This window comes from Spodoptera frugiperda, chromosome 9 (assembly GCF_023101765.2).
Source record: "Spodoptera frugiperda isolate SF20-4 chromosome 9, AGI-APGP_CSIRO_Sfru_2.0, whole genome shotgun sequence".
NCBI classification, from domain to species: domain Eukaryota; kingdom Metazoa; phylum Arthropoda; class Insecta; order Lepidoptera; family Noctuidae; genus Spodoptera; species Spodoptera frugiperda.
This window is the reverse complement of record NC_064220.1, coordinates 5,580,461-5,603,734: the sequence shown is the minus strand read 5'-3', so window position 1 is coordinate 5,603,734 and position 23,274 is coordinate 5,580,461.

Genomic DNA, 23,274 nt, shown 5'->3' with positions numbered 1-23,274 from the left:
ATGCTCTTCTGTGAGCTTGTTTAATAGTCTCAGTTCTCCATATGATTTATCGGCATCATGCACCATTTTGAAGTAGTCACACTTCACGATTTTCTCCTTATTTAATTAAAGGTACTACCTTTAATCAAATGAGGAGTATCATAAAGTGGAACTACAACGTGCCCTTTAAAATGCATCACCTCGTGACGATATTCTTTGTCTTGGCGTAAATAAGATGCTCTAGTTTCCACAGCTAGTTCGGTATTGCACCGACATTAACCGGACTCTGATCACAAACAGTTTTCAGTTCAGTGGTTTGATGCTGTTCTTATTAAATCTTGAATATGTATTTTGCAAGAAGTTGTGATTAGTATTAAACAATGTTGAAAAATCGTAACATTGTTGTTGTTAGTGGGTTCTGTAGATTTCGAAAAACAACTCCTTTTTTATAAAGAGGGGGGGGGGAATGGCGGTTTTGAGGTGGGAAATTATTTCCCAGTATCTGGTATTTCAAAGCAAAATATAATTAAGTGGGAAATTATTTCCCATTATCTGGTACAGCTCTCGACTTTTGATATATTTTTAGAGATTGTCTAAGCTGAAATGACGCGCCCCACTACTTAATTAGTTTATTTAGATGTGTGAGTGCAAATATTAATGACGACACTTCATCTGTATGGGAGCGTCGATTGTTCAGTGAACTACGATCTGCACGTGAACAAGACGGTCGACTAGTCGGGCGATAAATCCGACCACGCTCGCTCTATGGAGCAGCGCCGTCATATTGTATGAAACAAAACGTCCTCTCCTCTAGAACGTTTAAGATCAACTAAACTAGTTGGGCAACAAATCTGAGAAAAACGGTTTTTAGCAAGTACGGTCTACAAAGAAATTCTAAAACTTAAGCGAAATAATTTGTATACGTATTTTAATGTAATGCTTTATTTTAATAGGTTTCAGTATAGGCATATTAAAATAAAATAATAATTTGTGAATTATTTATTTACTTTACAATTATAAGTAATTACAGTTATGATAGAAATTAAAGTACATGTTTATAATTCTAAAAGTATCACTATTCACTCATCTCAACAGAGTCGCTTTCGTCTGAATCAGAGTCATTAACATTAATAATAAATTCATTACATACATACATACATATCGTCACGCCTTTAATCCCCGAAGAGGTAGGCAGAGGTGCACATTATGGCACGTAATGCCACTGTACAATATACACCCACTTTTCACAATTTATGTTGTAAGTCCCATGTAATAGGTGGTGAGCCTATTGCCATAAACCGGGCACATTTCCAGACTCTGTGCTACCACTGAGAAATTTTCGAAAATCCGAAAAAAGCCCAGTATTACTTAGCCCGACCCGGGAATCGAACCCGAGACCCCTTGTCCGGCAGTCGCACTTGCGACCACTCGGCCAACGAGGCAGTCATCATAAATTCATTATCCATAAGATCCAAAGTATCGCGAATATTGTTTTTCTGTGTCTTCAACATGCCCGTGTTTGCCCACATTGTACGATCAATCATTTCAAGTCGTTCATTTATTAGTGCCATAATGGAAGTTAAATTTTGAGCAACATTTTTACTAGCCACGTAGTTTTTTAATATCCCCCATATTTTTTCAATGGGATTAAGTTCTGGGTGGTAAGGGGGTAATCGTAGAATTTCAAACCCTTTCGATTCAATTAGTTCATCGATAACAAATCTTTTGAATTTATTTTTGTTTTTCAAAATTAAATCGTAAAGCTGTATTTTTTTCATCGTTTCGTCAAACGGAATATTTTTTTCGGCAAGCCATGTTTGCATTTCATTCTTGTTTGAGTTCGAGTTAGGCGCTTTTTCTAGTAAAGCATTGTGGTAAGAAGCGTTATCCACAACGATGACAGAATTTTCTGGGAGATTAGGCAGCAATTGTGTGCTAAGCCACTTTTTATAATTATTCAGATTCATGTTGTCGTGATAATCTCCACTTGTTGAGTTTGCTTTATACACTAAGCTAGCATTTGGGACAAATCCTTCACACCCACCAGCGTGGACAATAATGACCCGCATACCTTTAGATATTTTTTTGTACTGGTGATACTCCTTTCGCTAGTTTCCAGCACTTGTTCTGAATATGTGTTGTGTGAACGTAACTTTCATCCGTGAAAACGATATATCGGCCATCATCACGGTATTTTTTTAATCGCCTCAAATATTGGAACCGCAGCATTTGTATGTCGTGCTTTTCGACTAGAGCTTTACGGTTGTCATCTATTTTTGACCACTCGTAGCCTGATTCCTTCAAAATAATGCGCAGTGTTTCTATACAACCAGTAAAGCCAATTCTTTCTATTAATATCTGTTTAAGCTTTCTTAATGTTGGTACTTCATTAAATTCTGTATGGAATGAAGCTATTGTTCTTCGAAGCACACCTATATCAAAATCATCCAGCTCTGACTTAGGACGCGCCCTTTTTGGTTTTGAGGGAGATTTAAAAATTTTCTGCGATACATCCTTTGACGTTCCAGCTTGTTTTTCTTCTTTTAAAATTCGCGTAATCGTGGATTCACTAACACCAACGGCTTGGGCAGTTCGCCACCTAGCATCAGTAAGTTTTTCCACTCCATTTTCCGCTTCAAATTTCATTCTTGCGTATACTTTTGCAATAATTTCTTTTGCCTGTAAAAAAATAAACAGCATTTATTTTATTTTTCAATTCAGTATATAACAAAAAGAAATCAGTCTCATATAATTTAGTAAAATAAATAAAAGAGTGTTACGTAACTTTATATGTTAAATATTTTTTTCAAGAAATATTTTATTTACCTGGCTCCGAAGATGTTTTTTTGTCGACATGCTGACGGTACTTTTGGGATCGAACGATGCGTGCTCCTACGTTTGAAGCCTAACCGGCAACTGAAAGACCAATTACGATTGCATGTTTAGGTGTATTGCGTCCATATTTGAAATTTGCTTGTGTGCGTAAATACGAAGGTGGGGCGCATCATTTCAGCTTAGACAAACTCTACTACAAGTTCTATACATGTTAGTTGCTCCTACTTTGCTGGTTTCTTTTTTTATCGTATATAATAAAAAAACACAAACAATGTAACATGAGTGAATAAAGTTATAAAATGAAACAACAACGCCGAGAATAATATATAGATTTAATATAAACTGAAATTTAATTACTAGGAATAATAATATTATTGAGGTGGAACAGTATGAAAGGTTTTGAAGCAGTTCTTAGCACACAAAGCTACTTCACAGGTGGAACATTGTATTTTTGTTCTCTGTTCTTTCTGTTTCGTACTACAAAATCGACACCTTTTGTAAGTATTAGTCTCTTCTGGCAGGTGTATGGCCCACATTCAATAAACGAATTTCGTCTGGTACAAAATCAAAAATCAAAATCATTTATTTCAAATAGACCAGGAAGGCACTTTTGAACGTCAAAGCAAATGTAATAATATTAATAACGTCTGTCTGTCGGTCAGTCCTCTAGTGAAGCTATTTGCTCGTTCCAAAGTGTAGATTCCTATGGAGAAGAACGAGCAAGAAACTCCATAGGTTACTTTTTTCAATCAGATTCACGATACAATTTTTGGTTACATTGTTTCGATTGCTTCAGCTATGTGAGAACAATGTAAAACTAATATACGGTCAAAGCGACAGAAAAAGAAAATAACCTAGAGGACAATAAAAATTAATGCAGTCCGGAGCTGACCAGTCCCAGTTGACAGCGCCCGTTCACGAACATGACACGTACACCAGCACCGCCCAACTCAACCATGTTGCAGGGAATCGAGCGATCCAATGCCCGTGCCACCGCCAATGAGACTTTTGAGTGAGCATGACAACTCCAAGCTGACATAAATGCATTCTACTAGTCTAATTTGATTTCAGTTAATTACAGGGCTCTCACATTTACAATAATTGTATAAAGTACAGAACACATCGAAATAACATGGTTATATTACTACATTTTTTTCGTTATCCTGTGGAGCCGGACCAGCTTGCCTCCAAGCATTTTTATCTTCTATATAATCATTTACTTTATAGTATGCTTGTCTACATAACGTTTTTTTAATACATAGTTTAAATTTTAATTCATTCAGATTCTGTATTTCCAAAAACGGTACGCTAAACCTACCTCCTTTCTTATCTTTTTTAAAAAGTCCATCTGTTTGTGCTTGACCTTTCCGTTTTGTGTGATTGTCTATTAGGGCACGTGCTAAGCGTAACCTAAATTCTCGGTGTCCGTGAAGGGTCGCAACATGTGTGTAGTTGTAGGTAATGTATGCATTTATTATTGATGCATCGAACAAAAAAAAAGAAAAGTCTCATCCAGTATTTTCTTGATTTACGGCTTATTGGATACGATGATCTAAAATGATCGAATAGATCAACTCCGCCCATGCTAATTGTATAGGAAGCAATTGCTTTCGGGCAAAGAATGTCTACTCTAGAGCCGTCCTTTTGGATCCTCTTTACAAGCATTGTATCTAGTGGCTGATGGGCTGTCGTAAGTATAGCAACTTCTTTTGTGTCAAACCATTTAATGGCTGAGATTGGCTTTGCAGTAACAGCTGCAAACTGATGTTTTTCCAATCGCAATGGTTTTGGTTGTTGTTTCTTTATTATATCAAGTAGATCTTTTCTATTGCATCGGGTTGTTGTACATTCGTCACAAAGTAAATTCGCCACGAAAAAAAGTATGTATAAATTTGCCACAATTCTAATTTATACAAGAAATTTCCAATATATTTATTTTGTTTATTGTAAATTCGTCACAAAGGTTGTATTCGCACCGATAGCAAAAAAAAAACAAACATGAAGTAGAATAAAATGTGTATATTTTTGAGAATCACATCAACTTTAATAATTTACCTTACATCTACATAACAACAATCACAGTTCTCGAGTGAACGATTTGCCTAAAACCCTAAAACTTAACAATTATAAGATAAACAATAGAAAGACATTAAATCATAGCAATAATCATCTTTTTTTTAATTTACCACAACATTTATAGAGAATCACAGATCTCGACTTACTGACTTGTCTACAACAATATAAATAAATATAATAACCTAACATCTACGTAAAAATCATACTTCTGAAGTGGCTGGTATGCCCGTAACATTACAAATAATAAGAAAAACAGTTAAAGTCTTTAATTAACCTAAAACCTAAATAAAAATCACAGATTTTGAGTGGCTGATTAACGAACAACATTACAATTATTAGAAAAATAATTACATCACAGTTATAATCACTTTTTTCTTAATCTAAGTAAAAATCAAAGATTCTGAGTGGCTGACTATCTATAACTATATAAGAATAATAAGACTTATAAGTATATAAACTATGTAAAAAAATGTTACATGTTTTTAAAATGCTGCAAAACAGAAAGTTTTTTAAGAACTTCAGCCAAAAACATGTTATCGTAATTGTCCAAAATAGTTTTCAATTCTTTATCATATGCTATGGATCGACGTGTTCTCATCTTTAAGGATATATCAAATTTGAATTTTTTTAATTCTATCAATCTATATATTCAGCCTCCTTTTTTTGTATATCAAGAAATTGAAGCATTTTAGGTTTTCTTTTCCCCACTTTATTGTTCAAACGTTTATGCCACGCTTCTGCTAGGCTTATTGTCCTATGACGAGCCCCATGTACATTCCACATAAACTGTATACTTGTATTTTCTGGGACACAAAATAATCATTAAATTTTGTAACTGCTTCGCCCTGTGGAGCATTTTCCATTATGTGCAACCAAACGTCTTCAATGTCCTGTTCCTTTATATGTGCTAATGCAGCACACATGGCTAAGTGACTTTTCTCTTCTATGTCATTCAGTTATAGGGCATGTGCTTTTCTGGAGCTTGGAAGAGCTTGTTTGAAATGAAAGTTACATCCTTGTTATTTAACATGAGGAAACACTTGTTTTATGACGTTTATCACGGCAATTTCAAAGTCGACGACCATTGTAAGCGGTATCCAGTTGGTTAAATTTTGCATTAGTGATATAAAAAGTCGTTTGTAAGACTTTTCCTCCTTATTAGGCATAAGAACGTAGATAAGAGGCACTATTTTCGAAAATTTGTCGTCACTGTTCACGTCTCCGTGTATACAATATAGTTGGTAAAATGGTGTACAGCAGCTTGCAAATGTGCCATCCAAGAAGAATGTTTCTAGATTTGGTATAAATTCACGAGCAGTCTCAGTGCAGAATATCGAGTCGCTGTGGCAAAAACACTGGTCCCAGTATTTGGCCGTTATAAATTCCCGCCCAAACGTTGACGGACCATCGGGTTTGGTGCCCAGGTTATTGGCAGGCGTATGGGTTCGTCTGTGACCACACGTGAGCGTTCCTTCTGTTCCACATACCGTTCCTTGTGAATGTCGCCTCGTCTGTCCAGATGACATGCTCAATGAACCTACTCCGTTGCTGATGGTCCACTAGCCAACGGCAATAATTAAGACGACGCTCACGTTCACCGGGAACCAACGCATGTACTTTATGTACCTTGTACGGGCGCATTATCTCCGAGTCACTTTTATCACCGTCATCACTGTTGTCGTCAGACATTACTCAAAACTCTTTATGAATGAAATATCTAACGGGATATACGTAGGTTGGTCAAAAAGTTCGCGGAATGGAGGGAAAAATTAAGAAATTAAACACAAAATATTTTTTCCTATTCAATACATATATTCTCTCTTGACTCTAATACATTTATCAGATCGGTGAATTAATTTATTAATACCCTCGAAAAAAAATGTTTTGTCTTTGTCGTCAAAATAGGTCGAAATTGCGGTTTTAACGTCTTCATTTCTACCGTTGAAGCTGTTTCTTCAATTTTGGACATAGATAATAATAGCACGGGGCTGAATCTGGCCTATAGGGAGGATATTTCAAGGTTTTAAAGCCCACTATTTGTGCAGCAGCCATCTCAACTTATGCCTTGTGCACGGGTGCATTGTCGTGTAAAAGAAGCACTTCTTTGGACAATTTTCCCCACCTTTTCTCCCTCACAGCGTGTCGCAGTCGTTCCAGCAATGTAGCGTAGTGTAAACGCCGGTACTGAGTTTCACGTGGAGTTTGACGGGGTGGAAGAATTATACGCACTTGAGTTTGCAAAGCAGTAACTGAACTTCTTATTTAATTTTCAATAACTTAAAATAAAATTTATTTCATTACAATTTACGCGCCAAAGCAGCCATCTTGTTTTTATTTTTATTTTTTTTTATTTATAATTTTTTTTTGTCATAGACAACTATCAGCTGCCATTCGACCTGTTTGGTAACACGGGCATTTATTGCAGAATTAAAAAATTACAAAATTCATAATAAGATGCGTGCGGGTTCACAATCAATGGGCGAGTGCCGCGGCGCGGGCGTCGTCGTCGCTCGCGGCTGATGTAGTCCGTGTCGTAAGCGTGTTTGCGTGAGACATCGGTGAACGCACACATGCTAGGCGTTAACACGTAGTTACCTCCAGTTATGTTGACACCCTTTTCTTTGTAGTCAATAAGAAGGATTGCCTCTGTATCCCAGAAAACAGTGGCTATGAGTTTCCAGCCGACGAAGACACATTGAATTTCTTGGGGGTGGTGTACCCTTTTTGTGCCACTGTATCGAGTCGTATTTGGACTCAGACTCATAATGATGAACCCAAGTTTCATCTCTTGTCATATTTCGGCCTAAAACTTCATCCATGTTTTCACCACAGGTTTTCAAAAACTCGCGACAACACTCAACTCGCCGTTGCTTTTGGTTTGGCGTGAGCATTCTTGCGCACACCTTTGACATGCCAAGATAGTCGTGTAGGATGTTCAAAATGCTTGTAGCTGATACTCCGATCATTTCTGCAAGCTGCCTCGTCTTCAAACGGGCATCTTCCAATATATTTTTTTCTAGTTTTTCGACGTTTTCCACCGTGGTCGACTCGACAGGGCGTCCTGGCCTAGGATCGTCTTCAATCGAATGCCTGCCTTGCTTGAAGAAGTTGTGCCAGTTGTAAATCATGGTTTTACAAGGGCAAGCGTCCCCATAAACAGAAAACATCTCTTTCCAAAAATTTGAGAAGGTTTTCCTTGCTTGGTAAGGAACTTTATGACTGCACGAAATTCAATTTTCACAAAGTTTCAAATTTTCTTCCGGATTGACTTGTTGATTGACATGTATCTCAGTGAATAATTACCAGTTTTTAATAAAATTTCATATTTATACCTTCAATGAGTGCAAGTTACCTTTTCCCCCTCCGTACCCCCCATTCCGCGAACTTTTTGACCCACCCTCGTAGATGTACGTGCGCGCGTCACGACGTCTCGCTAATCACTGAATCGATTTGAATTATAATTGTAAATACAATTAATTTTTTCTTATATTATTACCGCGTAGCATGGTGCAGATGACACATGTCAAAGTGCAAGCCGGTAACCTAAAATCTACTCACTATTGTTATGATAATCCTGTTTGACAGTATACGAAAAATCGGACACTCCTCTTGCTTCCTTTGCCTGCTACTGTTTTATTCGTGGTTAATTACGTTTCTCAGTTCTTTTATCTTTAATAAATTAATTAATAGAGAATCAAACTAAATGCATGAACGTGTGAAGGCTTCTTAGTAGTGAAGCAAAACGGACTAAATTGATACCTACTATCGCTACCTAACGGTACTCGACGTTAGGGATAAAACTATCTCCGTGTCACATATACGGCATGTTGGTATGTTACTTAAAGTAAGAAAAATGTTTTGATTTGTAGTTCGTTTAGAAAGATGATTTAACGATTAGATAATAATTAAATGATTAAATAATAAATCAGAATAGTGAAGTTAAAAAAACTTAAAAACAAAAAACGAACTTACGTAAAATAATAAAACAAAATGTTAGCAGTGTAGGCATAGTGCATGTTTAATCATTATTGTCACCTCTGTTTTATTTTAGTCGTGTCGGCTTGGCGCTTGAAGTTTGCGTATGTAGTGTAGGGCTTGCCCACGCACACATAGCCTGTACCGCTGTGCCTATTACGTGCTACAAAGGATTGCGCGGTCGAGTTAGTTGACCCGTGGCTTCGCAGCTGATTGAATTAATTTACATTGCGTTTTGAAAAATAATTACTGAATATGGTTTTTTTTTTTATTGCGATTCTATTTCTTTGTATCAAAGGCTAGTGACCTAAAAAATCCGGAAAAAAAAGTGTAAAAAATTGATTGTTTTTCGCGTTTTTTTTTTGGTGCCTTCGTATCAGTAATCACCAGCACTATCGCCTGTTTTTGTTTTTGGGAGCGTTTCCCTTACACCCAGTATGTTTGCTGTTTTCAATATTCTGTATCATTTGTAACACTTGAAGTTTTCTGTATTGTGTTTTTAAAGCTTTTATCACTCCTTGGTCCATGGGCTGTAAAAGTGACATTGGGCGGTAAAAACACAAGCTTTATGCATTTTAGATTGGAGACTATAGGGTGAGCGGGACAGTTGTCTACTAGGAGAAGAATTTTATTTCCTCGAGACTTTAATTGAATTTATGTGGCCATTTCTCCTTTTTGTACGGGTGAGATGGCCATATCAAATGTTCTCTAACTAACTTTAAAATAAAAGAGTAAACTAAAAAAAAAAAATTATGCTGTAGATTTAACGAAAAATGCTTTGAAATAATATACTGATGACTTGTTGTAGAAGAACCGATGAAGAGGTTTTGATGTCTAGTCATGTGCATGGTTGCCCCAGTTGCTTATTTTTCAACATTTCCATTCTCAAAGAATGTTCTCTTTTCATATGCAATGTTTCTAACATCAACTTCTTTCTTCTTTCACGAAAGTTACAATAAAATCAACTTCTTTCTCTCTAAATCTGCATACTGGATTTTTTTTTTTAAATATAATTTTTTCAACGCTTCAGCCGATCTTGGTTTTATAATTTTTCTTTGCTTGTGACATAATAAATATCAAAGCTAAGTACATACAGACATAGTATAAAGAGGGGGAAGTAGGTTATCTCTACCCCAATCCGTGATATAATTGCCTACTCTGCCGTCCTTACGTAAAGTGCAATAACTAGATTTTAGCTCATTTCTAGAAAAACGCGGGAAATGTTTATTTTTTTGTTTTGTTTGTGTCTCCGACACGTTATATGCTATCGTTTCAAAAGGTTTATTGTAAGATAGCTAGAAACGTAAATAATAATTTGTAGTACCTAATTTTTGTAAATCGTTTTAGTTAATTATAAAAAAGGCAATACATACTGTTTGCTTAGTATAATTCATATGTTAAATAAATGTTTACTAGTCAATACCGCAATAAGTAGCCCTCTTGTTGCACTTATGGTTAGGAAATCAAGATAATGCATTTTTGTGTAGCAATTAATATTTATTTTATAAAATTTGCCCTAACAAAAAGTGCAACAAGAAGGTTACTTAATGCGGTTTTTATTAGTGAGCGGAAAGTTCTAAACGTCAAATGACCTAGAAAATTTTGACTACTTACTATGTAGTCAAAATTTTAAAACTTGGAAGGATCTCAAGAAAACTTGTATTTAGTTGGAGTTGATTTAATAAAAGACAAAGAGTATTAATATTAAATGGTTTTATTAAAAAAAATAAAACTAAATCAGTGGGTATTGCTTCGCTACCTTCTTTAAAAAACAACAAACACTTATCAAAAATATAATCATCAGTTAAATCTTCAGACTAGTTTCATTTTAAGGCACAATTTGAGATCAATGTTTTCATCAGTCTAACGATACAAGGAACTAAAAAAATATAATTATTAATAAATATTTTCAGTCAAGTTTTAAATCTAAGGACGATTCAGGTAAGTTATACCAAAAGTCCTTCCTGTTTTCAGGCATCAAAGGTACTAATTCTGCTATAATCTTATCTTTACGTTCTTTTGTTATTCCTCTCGGTCTACTCTTATTTGCAATATTGGGAAAGCATCTGTTTCGAACTATTTTCACTTGGAGAAAATCTAGTTCTTTCCGATCAGACACATGACTTTCTTTGTACTTAATTGTAAATGCACCTCTTTCGGCTCTGACTGCCATAATGTCTTTAAGATAGACTCTGGGTACCATATTGCGGACTCTGCTGAGACGAATAATCTTCATAACAGTAAAAATCTGTTACTGACATCACTTTTACAGTGCATCTTTTTGAATTGGCCAATTTTACAACATTCACAAAGTCATCAAAATCATATACTTTATTTTCTTTTTTAATACCATTTCCACTTAGTGGTGAAAATTGTCAGCCGACATGAAAGTATGACCGGGTTCAAAATATTTTATTGTAATTGATTCAGCAGCGATCAGATTACTATTCACTATATTTATTAAGAAACACATGAAGGCCCAGTTATTGTTTTGGGCAGCGCAGTTGTCTGCCCATACAACGAGATTTTTATATCACGTTTATGCATGAAAAAGGATCGAAATGAAGACATAATATCCGCCTGACTTCGACCGCTGACAGATTCGTTCCATAACACGGCATACGGAATATTCACACCCTTAGAACCTCCCAGTGGTACGAAACTTTCGTTGAATGCGATTATTCTCGGACAAAATATTGCAGTTTTAAACTGATCCATTCGTGGCAACATAATATTTTTTTATAGATCAACAGAGAAGTATATGCAGTCTAAATAAGTAATGCCCAAATACTCAAACGCTACTCAATTTTAAGACGCTCTCAAATGAAGGTTCTGTCACTATCAATTCTTTATAAAATGACAGAGATGCACGATATTTAAGTACAACTTAAAATTGAGTAGCGTTTGAGTATTCTGGCGTTAGGCTTTGTTCTTTGTCTCGTTGATATTCTTCTCTGGACTCTGTGTATCGGGACTTATGTTTATTAATTATATTGAATACACTGCTCACAGTCTTCTTGAGAACATTCTCTATATAATTTAAAAAGAGCACATTACTCTAAATGTTCATTTCTTTTACAACCTTTCGATATGTTTCCATTCATTCACGTTACTCTGACCCAACAAGCGTTTTAGAAAACAATTGGATAAAAATCTTACATTATTATAGCGGCTATGTAGCAGAGACCAACACTCATTATAATTGTCTGAAGAGACAGTAATATGTCTAACAAGTTGTTCTGCTTCTCTCGATAACAAGCCCTTTAAATAATGCATTTTTTCTAAACAACTATTATTGTGAATTAATGAGGTGAACAAATCTTTGAATGTAGTCCATTCCGCATAATTTCCGGAAAACTTTCAAATATTTATCTTAAGTAGGGTCAGGTGGCCAACAGTGAACCACAAAAAGTTTAGACGCTCAGAAGTCCATTCTATGTGACTGTAACAAAGATCTTTTTTGATAGATTACTTTGTGTCAAATATACTTTAAATCTGTATATCAAATTGAGCATTAAACTTATTAGAATAGAGAGAATTCATATATTTTTTTAAATTCGGGAAATGGTTCACTGTGTACAAACCTAAGTACACACTGAACCGGGGGGTAGGTCTACAGTGAACCATAGTGTATACAGTGAACCACCGCATATAAGTAGTATTTTGATGTTTAAAAAAATAATAAAAATTGACAATATGAAATGAACTTTATTCACCAAAGTGTCTAACACTATAAGGGTATACAAAGTAGGCGTTATAAAAGTATAAAGTGTCATATTTTTATTTATTTCTTCTTATTTAGATTTTTGTAGTCAACATTAGTTTTATTTATAACAATATCAAATAAAATTATAACAATCAACGAGTTTTTTAGACTTGAGCAAGTTCTAATAATTATTATAAAACTTACTCTATGAGATCCATCGTAAAATAAACTTAATTTTAAACAGTCTTCAATTATTTTAATCAATATAAAACTTTTTATTCTAAAAGAAAATAATTAACAAAAAACTAAAGCAATGCTGAGGGTGACAAAATCAATATGGAAAGTTCAATAGTGCTAGGTTAACTGCAAATTTATAATTATGTTGTTTGGCGACGGTTACTACCATCGATTTTGGGGGTAGGCAATATAAATTTAATATCATTCTTCGTGACCCCGGCCATATCTGGTTCAAGAGGCTCAGCGAATTTGTAGTAAACTTTGCTCTTCAATTTTAAATAGGAGACATAATAGTCATAGCCTGGTTCATTAGACTCTTCTAGAATTTTTCCAACATAATAATATTTCTTCTTCTTTTCTGTTTCTATTAAAATAATAACAAAATCACCCACATTCGGGTTTCTTAGTAGAGGTTGCGAAATAACTTCATCGTCCAGTATCATTTCATCGTCTTCACTGTCACTAATAAAGTAAGTCCCTCCAGAAGAAGAGCCGCTCATATTAAAAGTTTCTTCAGTACTACTGGTATCATAATTTGTTATTTTTTCTACTTTTACTGGTTTTCTTACTTTTTGTATTTTATTCGGTTTTTTTTCTTTGAACAGGTCACTTTTCTTTACTTTCTTCACTTGTTTATTTCTCTTTTCTGCTATTCTATCCTTTTCAGGGGTATCAGTAGCTATCATGCTTTTCCCCAAAGGCCTGCGTCTTTTGTTCTGTCGAGGTCCTGCTTTCAGAGGATCTCTTAACATTTTTGGTGTTATAAAACATTTTACATCTTTAGAAGTTGAGGCTTGGGGTCCCAAGATTTCTTTTGGAATTTGTTGGGATAGCACTTCTTTAATGTTTGCATCCGCTTCCGGTTGTGGATTATTATTAACAATGGTTATCACCGATGAAGCTCGAACTTCAATGGCTTCTTCAATTTCTTGTGATGGTATTGATAATAAAATTAAAGGTGAGATTGGCTCATTTATTTCGTCTTCTATGTCTGTTGTAGAATTGTTTTCCTTGTCTGGTTCTGGTCTGTCAGTGACTGAGCTCGGCAAAAAATCCTCTTCTGTAAAAACGGAATTGTCATATGGAAAGATCCCACATTTCTTAAAGGCGTTGGTGATATTTATTGGCGTCATTGCCTTCAGATATGCCTCTCCTACACACTTAGCTATGTGGTAGATAGTAAGTGTTTGGCCTGGATTTTGAAGCAGCCACGAATCGACCGCGGCGTTATAATAAGTTTTAAAGGGTCCATTTAGGCCAACGTCTAAGGGCTGAAGTTTTGCAGTAGTGTGCGGTGGGACAGTAAGAATTGTAACTCCAAAAGATTTAGCAAGGTCAAGAGCTTCCAGTGAAAGGTGGCTTTCGTGATTATCAAGTATTAACAGGGCGGGATTTTGTTTTGATGCACAGGTGTGTTTTACAAAATGCTGCATAACTTCTACGAATATCTCTGCATTCATCCAGCCAGTAGACGCAGCTAGACCAAGTGTGCCAGGAGGCGCACCATGAAGCATATGCGATTTAAAGTTTTTCCTGGGAAAAACCATGGCTGGAGGCAAAGCCTGGCCGGATGCGGAAACTATACAGCACGTGGTTACTAATACGCCCCTTTCACCACTTGTAACTTTACAAACATTGCTTCTCTTTGGTGCTAAGACTTTCTGCGGGCGTTGCACCGTTGTAGTTGAAGTTTCGTCGAGATTGTAAAGACGAGTTCCGTTCCCAAATCCTGGGTATCGCTCCATGGCTATTTTTAAGTTCGCAAAAAATCGATTTACATTCGATTTATTGAACGCGGTAGCCCGTGCCAAGCTGCATGCTTCGGGCTTTCTTAAGCTTAACTCACTGTGTCGTTTTTTAAAAGACCTCAACCAATCAACTCCAGCTATTTTGTTTTTCACCCAAGAGGGCGGAACCTTAAGGTTATTGGCCGTCGCCACTTGATTTCTTCTATTTTCAACTTCAATTATGAACCTTTCCGTGTCGAAATTGGCCATTGTAAAATAATCACTCTGTAGCTAGCTACACGTCTGGTCGCCGCGGCCGATGCGGTAGCACTGATGAATTTTAATACAGAAGTGATGTTCTCGACGGCCACGATTGGTCGCTGGTCGCGTGGCATCAAATTGGACGCCGCGGCCAACGGTGGCCGCTGGTCGCTGGCCGCTAAGTGCGTAGGGGCTATATAGCGATTGCTATAAAAGTCCAGAATTCACTGGCCGCCGCGGCCAGGTCGCGGCGACCATGGTCGCCAGTGCGTAGGAGGCCTTAAACGGAATGATAACTGCAGCAGCATACTTGATTGCGAACTTTTCTTTCGGTTTTTTCCTGCATTCTGTACTCTTGTCCATATTTGTTACACTGAACACATCTAGGACCTTTGTTGAACTTCTTTTTCCCATTCTTGATTTGAGAACCATGATCAGATGTAAACAATAGAGAAAGCAGAGTTAGTGTTTTCTTATGGATAAAGGTGGTAATAAAACAATGAATATAACATTATTAATATTATTAATTACACATTTTTTTGCTTATTTTTCCACATTTCCATTCTCAAAGAATGTTCTCTTTTCATATGCAATGTTTCTAACATCAACTTCTTTCTCTCTAAATCTGCATTCTGTTTTTTTTTTGAAATATATTTTTTTCTACGCTTCAACCGATGTTGGTTTTATAATTTTTCTTTGCTTGAATGCTGACATAATAAATATCAAAGCTAAGTTCATACAGACTAGTCTAAGGGTATGTACGCACTATGTGGATAGCCGGAGTGCGGGTAACCTAAAAAAATTGTATTTATACGAACTGTCATGCGACTGCCGCTTAACCGTTGCGGTCGCTCGCAGCACTGCGGCCCGACTGAGGGTCATCCGGACGGTTGCTATACCCACTACGCGGTTAGTAGTTTTACCTACCAAAAAAAACATAAATGGCTGGAGTGTAGACAAGTAGGCCGACATCGGCAATTTGTAATTCGAATACCATTCCTTTCTAGTCCTGGGTATAATCTGTGTATGTCACGCAGCAAACGGCGGAACCTAGCAGCGTCTGTGGGTAGGCTTTTTAAAATATTTTGCCGGTACATGTACTCGCCCATGTACCACTTTAACCTCCGCTGACTCCTATACGTGCGACATTGGCATTTTAGTTCCAGCCATTGCCGCTCTATGGTATTCGTGTGAACCACGCACCGAACATTATTTGTACCTGGTACTGGGACCCAAAGCTGGGATCCACGGGGATATTGACAGTCCCTGCCGTAAATTGGCGGCTATGGTTGACACTGGAATGTCCACGCATACCCAGTCTTAAGTGCACGCCCATGTATGATCGGTGCTGGTCAGACATAATGAACTCATGTCTAACGTTGTCTTTAATGATTCTATCTAATGTTGCCCTATTTTTATTTGGTATAAGCTCTACGTGAATTTTTTTTGTGAGTCGACTTATGCAACCTAGCGACCACGTTTGTCGCTGCAACAATCGGCCCCTGTGGTACTTATTGGTAAAAAGGTTAGTTTCGTCGACCTCTACTATGTCTTGGGTTAACTTTTTTCTTCCAGGTATGATTTATATTCGACCTCAAGTTGCGGTTTCACTTCCATGGGTGCGTTTTTATAACCAACACAAACGTCACACTGATCTTTTCCTCGATACAAAGAACCCAATATTAAACTGTGTATTGAATATGTATAGATATGCAACATGGTGCAGTTGGTAAATTACTTTCCCTTCTTAAGACCTCATAGTTTCTGTGCATTTCTGATATAAGCCGATGATAATGAAATCCGAAAAATCATATACCTACTTTGCTTTTTGGAGCTGGTTTTCGACCTGATGATTCGAGGTTTGAAATATTTGATTGTGATTTTAGTTGCTCTAATTAATTGGCTATTTATAATCTGTACCAGAAAAGTGAAAAATGCCCAATTTTTATTTTGGCTAGTGTAGTTGTCTGTCCAAACAATGATTTAATCGCAATCACATTTACTTTCGAAAAAAAATCTGTATGTACTAACAATATCTTTCTGTTTTCTGCTAGATACTGCTTCACGCCAAACCGCTGCGAAAAGTTTTTCTTTACTAGAGCCCAAAGGCACAAAACTTTTGTTAAACGCTATAAGTGTCGGACAAAACATTACAAGTTTAACCCTTAATTTAGCAGAGATTAGAGAGAGAGACAGAGAGTTCTTTTATTTTATAAATGATATTATATATATTTTATAGATGTTCCCCATTAGGTGCAGATGGGGGGTGATGGGGTGTAGACCTGGCTGAATATATTTATATCATTGTATAAAGTTCTGTAAAAAAATGGTCCCCCATATGTTTATTGTACACACGGACAATTTGTGGGCAATCAACCTCTATTTTTTGTTTCTGCTCTTTACAATTCCTTTTATTTTTTGTACTGGTTCAGATCCAACAAATGAGCTTATAAGAGTTACATGTTTATTATCATTCCAGCGTACAATAACTGAAGTCTGAGTCAACGCTATCACTATTTGTGCTCCAAACCCACGTGAAGATTCTTGCTCGGTAAACTTATGTGAACGAAAGGTATCTTCGCCTGCATATAAAACGAAATCATATGTCATTCCACTTACACCAGGACGTACATAATTTTTAAAGCCCCATTTATTGGGCTTATCTTTCATGTACTGCTTTCTGTTTCCTGCTTTCCTGCCTTTGTAGGGAATCATCATTTCGTCTATACTAAATTTGTTCTCATTTTTGCTAGCCAAATCTTTCTGCACATGTAGAATCCTAAATGGAAAAGTCAATAATTGCTCCCAAACACTCGGAGAGTTCTCTCGGGCTACAAGAGCAATACAACGTGCCAAACTTGAAGCCACGGATGATCTCGCACCTCGAGGAACTCTCTTTAAAACTGGGATTGAGTTTTTGAATTTGGATAAAGTTTGCCAAAGTTGTAAATTCTGAACAGGGATTGGGGAAGGAGCTGAGGCTGACACTGGGGAAGGAGCCACATTTTTGTGTTTATGTACCTTGTCCAGAAGTATCCTCAGGCCCCGTTCACCCTTAAAAAAACGTGCTTGAGAGCAAAAAGTCCCATTCAGGAATGCGGCAGGTTGACTGGCGCTCTGACCGGCGTAGCTGCTGCTTCCAACATCACAAGGCATATAGCCTGGACTATAAAAGTATACTTAAGATAAAAAAGATATAAAAAATGCTTAAAAAGATAAAAACACTATTTACACAACACGACATTGACATAATCCGTCAAAATATTTAGCACTAAAAAAGGAAAATATAATGGCCATCTTGTGGCCAGTACTCCTTGAGGCGCCGCTACGCCGCGCAGAGCCGCGGCTCGCCGCGCAGCGCGATGCGATGACCAGGATGTTGGCTTTTTCAAGTGTTTTAGGTATTCTCCTTGGTAAAAAAAATCGACTATTGTTCTTTGTTCTCTGGTTATAAATTGATGCTTGAACTCATCTGATAAATTAGAATTATTCGGAATATTAATTCAAATTCAAATTCATTTATTCATTGTAGATCAATCTAATATTTCTGACTTTTTGATATGTATTTTATTGTGTCTCCAGCAGTGGGATTGTTGGGCTCGCTGTCATTGCAGCGGTAAGTCCCCTCTTTGAGGAGTGGCTAGAGAGGCACCATGGCGTCCTCACCTACAGCCTGACGCAGGTGCTTGCCGGACATGGGAGTTTCGGTAGGTGCCTGTTTTTGATTGGGCGGGAGGAAACGCCCGGGTGTCATCACTGCGAAGGCCGCCCGGAGGACACGGTGGAACACACGGTTGCGGTCTACCCTGCGTGGGCTGTACACCGCCGTGCCCTCAGGGAAGTGATCGGCGACGGCGACCTCTCGCGTCCGGCTTTGGTTCAGGCCATGGTGCGGAGCGAGGGGGACTGGGATGCCGTCTCCTCTCTCTGCGAAGCAGTTATGCTAGCTAAGGAGGAGGCGGGACGCGTGAGGGAACGAACTTCCTCACGCCCCAGCCGACGCGAAGGACACTCCGGGCGTCGGGGATCGCGTGACGATCTCCGGCCACCGTAAGTGCGGGTCTGTGGACGGCGAGCAAGGGTAGCTCGCCGCCCGACCAGAACCAGACCCGTGCGTGCGGCGCGTTGCGTTCCGCGCGCGCCTCAAAGAGCCATCAGACCACCACAGATGGGGCCCAGTAGGGCTGATGCTTAATCCGGAGCTGCGGACTACCTAGCGGGTTTACCGGCGCTCCGGCTCGACAAGCAGGAGTAGGAACGGGTTCTCGCTTTGCCCTGGCGAGAGAAGTCATTGGATGATTTTACCCCTGAAAAAAAAAGCAGTGGGATTGTGTAATATATTATTAAGGCTGATAAATACCATTGTGTTAGAAATAAAATAAGGTCGTTATAGGAAAGTAAAACTTTTATTTTAAAAAGTTGACCAAATAAATATTCTTCAACAAAACAAAAAACAGAACAAATTTGTGTTAACCAAAGATGGAACTTACAAATTATCTCAATTTAAAATGAAGTAACACAGCCAGCAAGGAACTTTAATTATATTTATGAAAACAAAGAAAATGTATTTCACATAAACAATAATTATGTAATTCGCAATTAAGTACGTACTCGTACTCATGACGTAACGAGGAACCCGGATGTTTTTTAACGACGACAGGTTTTGAATAAATCGGTTCCACAAACATTCGATATCGTTTGGGACCGCATCATCCCAATCGATTTTACAAAGCCATAACTTCTGAAGCAATATTTTTGCTATAATAATTCTGTACCTCAGAGGTATACAACATTAACTGGTAAATCAAAAAAATTACAGGACAGGCAAAAATGCGCGGAACGAAACTTTGAATGCAATTTTGACATAGTAGCTTTAAAGCTATTGCAACAAACTCAACATTATTTTTTATTATTATTTGATGGAATTATATTGTATTACATAACATTATACTAAAGTGATTTTTTATCTGATTTTGTGGACTTGAGGTTTTAAACCTCGAAACATATACTAACTAAGATGTTTTAAGAGAGCATTAAAATATACTTTTGTTTACCTCTAAATAAACCTTGGGGATGTTATTGGAATTCGGCATTCAGAAACATTATGTCTCTTGTCAGTATGTAGCGTAATGGAATTATAAAAGAATTTCTGAGGGGTTTACGAGCAAAATGAAACAAAAGTTTCTTCACAAAACTAAAATCAAAATACAATTTATTTTAAATAACCAAAACAGCTACTCGTACGCTTCAGGTAAATCCGGGACATCTGCACATGGAAGATTCCTGTAAGTAATAGTCATGGAACATGGCTGGTATCCACTGCAACGATTTTTGAGTCTCGAAATAGGCTTTTGTGTTTCTCGAATACCTAGGTTTCGGCGTGGGTACAGAAAATCCTCTCCGTTTATTTCGTATGAAACTAACTTCTTCGAATGTTTCCTTGAAAACGAACCTTCGGGCTTTTCCAGGAAAAGCTGTACTTATCTCTGTAATCCTAAAACAAAAGTTTCTACATTAGCTACGTACAATACGTACATATACCTAAGGTAAGGTAACCAAATAAGGCCTACCTTATTTTTATTACCGCCTAGCTCGTAGGTTTAAAATGACAATGGGCTGATAATTTCAAAATTTTATATTTATTTATTAAACTTTGTAATAATGGAATCAAAATGGCTTTAGAAACAAAAATTACAATTTTGTAAACACAAATAACTAAAGTGTCACTTTGGCCTTATTAGGAACCCTATGTCTTAATAAGGCCTCAATAAAAACTAGTAAGTATTCAACTTCTTAATTATAATAAAACTTTGTCAATGCTTGTAGTAAATGTAATGAGATCTTATTAATTAATTTTGGTCATTATACATCAGGCTAAACGTAATACCCAAGTAACATCTTTGAAGTCATCGGTACCCCAGCATCAGTCAAACGAATGAGAATAACTTCTTGTTCTGTAGCCAATTTAGCGACCGACCTAGCTTTCGTGTAGTCGAACCACTCTTTAGATGGTGCGTACTTCTTTGGAATTTTGTTTGGGAATTGTCTTTATTGTCTTTTTTTATCTTCCAGGACTAGAAAATTTTCTGCTGCAAATACCCATTCCCCGTAGTTCTCGCGCCCTTTTAACTTAGGCACGTTTACAAGGTAATTCGATGTCATTCTTGCAAACTACCACTTATTCGTAGAATAACACAATATTCACTGTTTTGGAATACTTTAACTGTACTGGACTTTACTGATTATCGGATAAAAAATTAATTAATGCTGGGCCCATAACCTATAATGAAACGCAGTTTTGACGCAGAGCAAGTGAAGTTTATTAAAAAAGTAATGTTGAGAACGATTACACAGATTATAACAATCTTACTTTAGTTCCTAGAAAAATCACTAGAGAGCGGTAAATGTTCAATGGGTTGCAATTTTGAAACACAAAACAACAGTATTTAACGATCATTTTAAAATCAGTCTCACAGATTAATTCGTTATAATTAAATCCGATACTTAAATTATACAAGTAACAATTCCACGCTAAGATCAATGGTGATTTCACCCTCTACGTATTGTTCAATAACATGGTTTATTTTTTCTTCGGTTTGGCAAGTATCTTCTTTCCTTTTAATTAAAAAATTGTTAAATAGTGAGTACTTGGCTTACATTTGATTTTTTTATTTATAATTGAATGCCAATTTTCCACCATGTTCGTTGTTCTATGTTATCTGTTATAACAACACCATTTATTTGCAAGGTATGCATTTTCTTTTAGCCAGGTGTCTACAAAATAATCATTAAATTGGGTTAATTTTTTATCTTTCGGACAACGAGACATAACATATATCCAGCCATCATCGGTTGCTTGTGGTGGTAAATATAATTTTATAATTAATATAACAATTTAAATATAATTATTATATTATCTAAATTCATAACATTTGATTGATGACTACCTTATAACTTATACGAGTTTGATTGTAGTCAAATAAAATGCATTGGCGTCAGTAATATGCTATTATACTAACTGTCATGGTCGTGAAAGATAATCTCGGAATTTGTCAGGTACCTATATAATAGTTTAGTATGTTGTTCATCATCATCATCAGCCTATAGCAGTCCACTACTGGACGTAGGCCTCCCCAATTGTTCGCCACATTGCTCTATCACTAGTGACTCGCATCCAGCTCCTGCCAGCCATCCTGCGCAGATCGTCACTCCACCTCGCCTGGGGGCGTCCTACACTACGTTTACCGAGACGCGGTCTCCACTCCAGGACCGTATGTTGTTACCTCTTTCCAATTCCCTAACTGTTCAGAAAACAGCCATTCAAATACATATGAATATAATTATTAAAAAAAGAAAATAATATACAATTATTTTTGTAAACATTATAATTCAGGTATGTTTGACATATAAATTTATTCAAAACTAGCAGGCCCGGCAAACTTCGTATCGCCTTAAACATTTTTCTCTCACCCTTTAAACCTTCCCTAGACTTTAACAAATAATTCAAGACCAAAATTAGCCAAATCGCTCGAGCCGTTCTCGAGTTTTAGCGAGACTAACAAAGTGCAATAAATTTTTATATATAGAGATAATAATGTTTACAAAAAATGTTTAACATTACTCCAACAGAAACAAGGTTTCCTATTACAATAATGATACAATTACAGTGATAAAAATATACCAGAACTAAAATATTAATAACGGTATAAAACAGTAATTTGGAAATGCATTATTTGATAGTGGACCGCCCGATCTAGGTTTAATTTAAAAACCTGTGTTTCAGGCCATCACTTTACAGTCCAGTTTCATTGCGGCAGTAAAATACAAAGTTAGACTATTATAAAACAAAAATATATTCTATTATAATAAATATCTGCGACAACTAAGCTTATGGTACAATAATACCTAAAACTATATATATGAAATAATACAAAAATAAAGACATATTCTATTATAATAAATAGCTGCTACAACTAAGCTTATGGTACAGTAATACCTAAAACTATATCTATGAAATAATAATACAAAAATAAAGACCCGATAACATTATGACAAAATTTCTAGAAGTTGTTCTGTGTCCGTGTAATTTAGTGTTACTAGATATTCTGACAACATCTTACTACATTTTTTATAGTTTATACTATAGAAACTTAGTACTTTGTTAAGCCTATTATATAGGAAAGGTCCTAAGAACACGTAAAAACGCTTAGCAAAGGCATGTCTGGTTTGAGGCTTTATGCAAACTAAGTCCTTCCCTCTCTTGTTCGAGGGTAGAGGGTCAAAAGGAAGTGCAGTATGCTGGTGTAGCACTATGTTTAAAATAAATAATTGCCGCACTGTATAGTCTAAGATCCCACATAAGAACGACCTTCACCGATCTGTCAACCAGGTGAAAATTATATTTTAAAGATTAAAATATGTTTGTGAATGTATATTAATAAGGTTGCCATTATAAAAATGGTCATGGCTATGATTAAT